The following is a 6,963-nucleotide window of genomic DNA, read 5'->3' on the forward strand; positions in this document are numbered from 1 at the left end:
CCTTCCTTCCTTCCTTCCTTCCTTCCTTCCTTCCTTCCTTCCTTCCTTCCTCCCTCTCTCCCTCCCTCCCTCCCTCCTTTCTGCCTTCCTTTCCTGCTTTCTTTTTTTTTCTTTTTCCCCTTTTTTCATCTCTTCCTACTTCCCCACTTCTCTTTCTCTCTTTTTTTGTCTTTTTTATTTTTATTCCCCCCCCCCTTTTTTAAACACTAGCCTGGAATTCTGTGTAGCCCAGGCTAGCCTTGAGCTCATGTCAATCTTCCTGCTTCACCCTCACAAAAACAGAGATTGCAGGTATAAGCTATTATGCCAAAAATCTCATTTCTTTTTTAAAATATTATTTTCATTGTATATGCATGGATGTTGTGTCTGCATGTACTTCTGTAGACCGTGTGTATGTATGCCTGGTTCCCAAGAAGGCCAGAAGAGGAGGTTGGATCCCCTGGAACTGGAATTAACAGATGGTGGTGAGCCACCCACCGTGTGTGCTGGGAATCAAATCTGGATCCTCTGGAAGAGCCAGCACCCTGAACTGCTGAGCCAGTTCATCTCCCCAGGCCTCATCTCATTCCTTTCCGGACCTGAGACAGATGCTAGGGAAAAGCCTTGACAGAGTCAAGCATCTGGTTTTAATACTAACTTTGCTGCTGCTTATAAACATTTGTTGAATAAGTAAGCAGATTGTTTCAGTAACATTCCGGGTAGGAGGGGATGCCGAGACCGACCTAGGATCTCCACCACTCGGCACCGGGCTTTTATTTTGCTCAGACATCCTTCCGCTGCCTTTCCTTTTTGGTTTGGTTTGGTTTTTTGAGACTGAGTTTCATGCATTCCACATTGACCTCAAACTCACTAAATTGCTAAAGATGACCTTGAACTCCTGACCTGACTCTCTTAAGCGCTGAGATTACAGCATGTACCACCACAGCGGATCCATACCAATGTCTTTGATGACTTAAGTATCCTGAGTAGATCTCTTCATCTCACTATAGAAAAATCGTTGGGGAAGCTGTCTCCTTATGATCACTGAAGAACTAACTTTTTTCCCCTATTAAATCTCTTCAAAACATCACACTAATAATGTAATACTGTGATGCTAATGGTAATTGGGAAAAGAATAGTAGAGCCAGTCTGATATGGAGAGGAGTCTCACAAACCTTTGAACACGCCCTCAAGGATCTAGGACATCTCACTAGTCCCTACCTTGTTAAGACTTATGATACCTCCTCAAAACACTGTCCTGGGGCGGGGGCAAGCCTTTTGTTGGGAGCACTCTTTCCATGCTTAAGTCCTTGTAGCTAAGATTAGCAATCCCAGAAGAACACACAAATACTCATTTCATACACGTGACAAATGTCTGGTCACCAAGAAACCCAAGGTACAATGTTATACTTTGAATATGCTCGTGTTGAAGGTCTGGTGCCTTGTTGGTTGATCCAGTCATTGAGAGGTGATTAGCTCATACGGATTCTGACTCAATGGTTTAATCTCTTAATGGGTTTATAATATGGTGGCATACTGGGAAGTAGTGGAAAGAAGTAGGCAGGACTAAGTTGAAGGAAGTCAGTCTCTTGTGGACATGCCCTGGAAAGATATCCTCATGCCTCTCCCTCTCCCTCTCCCTCTCCCTCTCCCTCTCCCTCTCCCTCTCCAGCTACCCCCCCCCCAGATGAGCAGCTTTGAGCAGCTTTGCCCTACCCTCTCCACCATAATGTTCTGCCTCACCATAGCACCCCCTACCCCCAGTGGAGTCAGCCAATCGTGGAGAGACTCTGACGCTGTGAGCCTATGTAAGTGCTACTTTCTCCTTTCTCCTTTTAAACTGTCCTCCTCCCCTACACACACAACACACACACACACACACGTATTTGCCTCAGTGTCAGGAAGCTAGTTGATACATGAAATGAGATGCCACGTATGTCCTACAGGGTAGCATGGAGGTGGCCTTGACTCAGCTGCCTTGAGAGGCCTGCGTCATAGGTTTTCCAGAATCTGTGGCTTCTGGGTCCACTGTGTGCCCTCAGGCAGTGAGGGCTGCTCTGTATCTCTCCATAGGTCCTCCTGGAAGTCCAAGAAGCATGAAGGCTCACAGGACCGTAGGCCTTAGACATTAATCTTGCAAACCCTGTAGCTTTCAAACATCATTTGATCCTGGCAGTTGCCACTATATTCTGTTTCTGATAAGGACATAACAAGGCCGATTGCTCTCAATAAACTTGCCTCTGTCTTGGTGCAGCCCCCTCCAGCCCTAGCCTGATTTAATTTCTCACTGGCCATCACAGGTAACCTTGGCCTTATAAGCAGCTTAGCAGCTCACAATGTCCATCAACTTATTAAAAAAAACAGCTTTAAAATAGAGAACAGTAACACACTGCACTGAGCATAGTGGGAAGGACCACCATGGTTTAGTTATAGTAAAAGTGCGACAATCTTTTGCGAGACAGCTTATCTATTTGATTTTAATCTAGCAATTTCAATTTAGAAATTTGCCTCAAAAAGCACCTGGAAATGTATAAAGATAATTATGAAGACAATTTTATAATAGTAAAAATCTACAAGTACTAATGTTGATGTCAACAATAAGGAATGCACTAACTAAATCATCAGGATAGCAGCATCTGTAAGCGAGGCCGTGACCTAAGCTGCTTGAGTTTGAATCACGGTCATTACCTTGCTGTAAGCACTCTCTCCTCATGGTCTGGTTTTCTCACCTATAAAATGGGAAGGCTATAAGCATAAAACCGACAGAAACATGCATCCTATATATACTAAGGGGTGCATTCCCAGTCACAATATCCATAGTGAACGCAGATTACCCAGTGGTCTGCATGAGAGCCATGCATTGTGCTGTATTAGTACAGGGAAAGAGAGGGCTGACTCCTCCCTCATCTGGGGCTTTGGCAAGGAGTTATTTAAAAAAAAGGGGGGGAGGGGTCAAAAGAAGGAAAGCTGTAGCAGCCAACAGCCTGGCTGAGGCTCTGGCCGGGCCCGAGTGCCGACTGCATGGCAATCACCGCCCATAAACAAAAACCAAACAATGGAGAAGTAGATTTTTTTCTTCCATTGGGAGAGTGATAAAACAACAGGGACTGTCCCGAGGGACAATTGAAAGTTGAATTTAGACCACTTGATTTTTTTTTCTTTAAAAAAAGAGGTTCACCTATTAGCAAAGATATGGTTTAGCCTTCCCATGATCCAGTAAGATATATTAAAACTGTTTGATGTAAATTTTATTTAGTAAAATGTCTAACATCTCTCTGGAGCCAGCAAGATGGCTCAGTGGGTAAAGGAGCCAAGAGTGATGGCCTGAGTTCAATTCCTAAGACCTATATGGTTGAAGGGGAGAAGAGTCAGCTCTGATATTTCTGTCCCCATCTCCCTCCCTCTCTCCCTCCTTCCCTCTTTCCTTCTCTCCCTCCTCCCTCCCGGACACTTACACACACACACACACACACACACACACACACACACACTACATTTTTGAAGGGGGGGGGGAGAGAGAGAGAGAGAGAGACTCTGAGACTCTGAGACTCTGAGACTCTGAGACTCTGAGACTCTCTGGTCTATAGCCAGAGTTCTTTTTCATGCTTACACAATCCTTTCACACTTCAGTAAGGCCCTGAGGTCTGTGAGGCCAAATTCTGGAAAACGATTTCTGAGGTCTTGTTGCCTATAAAAGTCTTTTTAAAAATGCACAAGCAATGGGAGGATTATCATTAAGATACCTTTTTCTGTTATTATAAAGCCCAAAGGAAAAGCCCCAATAAAAATCTCCAAAGGTAGAACTATGGTTTGGAATCCTCATTAACTACATAGCCCGGTTCCTTACACTGTTTAACGTCCCATCCCCACAGCCCAATGTACTTATAAAACTTGGCTTGTGTGTGGGAGCTTGGTTATAAGAAACATGTTCCAGGGCATTCCATCCCTTGCTGACTCCTGGCTTTCTCTTAGACTCTAACCTGCTCCATCTGTCAGCATGAATGTGTTTTTAAATACTCTCTGTCAACAACTGTTGCAAGCTGTGTTAGCTGTATGTTCTTGTTTTCGGTATTATTCATCTCTGGTATTTGGTGTGCCTCGTGGACCCAGAGAGCCACCCCTCCCAGTGTAAACTCATTCCTGGAGATAACCTGCCCTCCTGTCTTTGATATGCCTCCATGATGAAAGTGTAGTCTACCCATTAGCAGGGTTCTGACTTCATGCTTTTTAAACACTAATCCTTTTGTTTCATTAGGAGCCTTTGACCACTTCTTGGGCTTGGCTGGCATCTCGGATCACAGTCTTGGCTGTGAGTCACTTCACCTTGAGCATCTGGGATGTCATTTCTTTTCTCGGTACTGGAGATGAGACCCTCCTGGACCTCATGCATTCTAGGCAGGTCCTCTACTTAGGAGCCACACCTGAGACAACCTTCTGATCCTCAAATTCTTGTCTAGGAAAAAGGAGGGAAGACACTGTGGTTTCTTCTTTAATTTTTGTCCAGATGAATGTATCCCTCCATTCACAATAAGGCAAAACGTGAGCTATCCATCACTGGTCAAACACTAAATAAACCAATGTGAAGGAGGGAAAATTGATTTTTGGCTCTCATTTATTGATCTTCTCATATAGTTTTACATTTTTATTTACTTATTTTTGTGTGCACGGGGACCCGGGGTGCACATGTGTCACGTGCACTCCTACAGGTCAGAGAACAACTGTAGGGAGTCTGGTCTCTATTTCTACCGAGTGGTCCAGGGACTCAAGGTGACTGAACTTGGGCTAGGGTGAAGTTCTGTCAGATCAGTATTTTTCCATTTGTATCTCTCAGGATCCAGCTGGAAACACTAGGTTCACTCAAAGGATTTAGCTTGAGAAGGTTGACTACATGGAATATTTTCAGTGAGACAAACAGACTTTAAAGCAACCCAGCAAGATTGATAATAGCCACGGAGAAGCAACTGCAGGACGTGAAGGCCTGTGGAGGCAAGGGGGCGTGGTGGTGCTGCAGACCTCCTGTGAGAACCACGGCTATAGGAGAGAGCATATCAGAAAGTTCCAACCAAAAGGAGAAAGAAGAAAACAGATCTAGCAAGGAGACACAAGGATAATATAGGTCAACTCATCCACTTTCTTCCCCACCCGTAACCTGTCAGCAGCGTCCATCCACTTCACACAGCTGGAAGCCACGGGACAAGGAAAACGACAGACCTGTGGGTTGACCCTTTCTCAGGGGCTGCCTAAAACCATCCAAAACCATGGATACTTACACTCTTAGACTCTTACAATTCACAATAGTAGCAAAATTACAGTTACAAAGTAGCAACAGAAATAATTTAATGGTTGGGGTCACCACAACCTGAGGAACTGTGTAAAAGGGTGGGGTCAAAGCGTTGGGAAGGTTGAGAGCCACTGTAGTAGACTAAAGTCTTCTGGACACAGGCAAGGCCAAGGGTGGAGAATGAGGGAGCAATCGAATACCAATCAACACGATTGGACAGATGGGAGTGTAAAAATATAGTCTACTTCCGCCCGAAGTAAACCACCATGTTTAATATTTTTGGTTGAGAATAATAGACTTACTATTCTTCTTACACACTAGAAGAAACATACCACCATGCTAGGTCCTCCTGTGCTCTGCGCTGTGCCCTGGAGAGCTGACCTGCCAGTGCTACATCACAGCCTCTGGCTTCTGATTAGGTTCTGCTTAGCCACTGGGAGACCCCTGCAGGAGTTGGGCAAGGAACAGTTACCCCCTGTCCTGTGTTTTCCTTTGAGCCCCATCCCACCCCCACCCCCACAAGCTGGCTGCACCTCTTGTACAAGGTTTCCCTTTCCCATTTTCTCTCTGGACTCCAGGAACCCTCTCTGCTGTAGGCTTGGGACAGTGTTAAAACCCCGCCCACCAAATGTAAATAGTCCTGGTCATTACTGAATTACCCAATTTGAATATGCTGTCCATTCTCCATTGAAACCCTGATGGACACATTAATCTCCCAACACAATGCCCTTCCTCCCAGTGGCTTAATCTCCTTACCAAGGGAAAAATAACAACATGGCCACAGGCCAGGCCACAGATTCAAATCTCTTAAGCTCTACTACCAGGGCCTTGACACTCCACTTCCTTGGTCTAAAACCTTTAATTTAAAAAAAAAAAAACACAATATTTTAAGGGCTGGAGAGATGGCCCAGCTGTTAAGCACACTGGCTACTTTTCCAGAAAACCAGGGTTCAGTTCCCAGCACCCACATGGTGGGTGGTTCACAGCTGTAGTCTGTAACTACAGTCTCAGGGCATCCACTGCCCTCTTCTGGCCTCTGTGGGCATTGCATGCATGTGGTACACAGACATGGAGGCAAAACTCCCATAGTTATAAAATAAATAAAACTTTAAAATGTTGTTTATAGTTTCTTATTCTAAAATTAATTTTAAACATCTATTTGGTGTGGTGGTGATAGTGGTGTGTGTGTGCGCGTGTGCGCGCGCGCGCGCGAGCACAGCACAGCACAAATGTAGAGGTCAGAGGACAACTTGTAGAAGGTTTTCTTTTGTACCTGTCAGTTCTTTGGACTACGCTCAGGTTATCACACTTAGTGACAAGTGCCTTTACCTACTGAACTAACCCTCAAAACCTATCATTGGAAAAACCATTCCTTGATGAGCAGGCACATATACACATGTGTGTGCTCACATGTGCACATGCGCACACACAGGTGTGCACACACAGAGACACCTTTCCTGTGTTTTGTAAGGTCTCTAAGGGCTAGAGGGAGCGTTCCCAAATGCACTTTGGAAGCCGAGGTATCCAGCACCCTTTTCCTCTGATAGTGATGCTCAATGTCTCACCTAGAAGGGCAAGGATAACGGAAAAGGACAGGAAGCCAGTCTCTTTGTTAAGTTAAGTCACTCAGGGAGGTTTAAGGTCTAGGCTCACATTGGTTTGAGCAGGCAGACATCTTTAAACTCATCTTAGCACACTCCAGG

This window comes from Mus caroli, chromosome 2 (genome assembly GCF_900094665.2).
Source record: "Mus caroli chromosome 2, CAROLI_EIJ_v1.1, whole genome shotgun sequence".
In the NCBI taxonomy this organism is placed as follows: domain Eukaryota; kingdom Metazoa; phylum Chordata; class Mammalia; order Rodentia; family Muridae; genus Mus; species Mus caroli.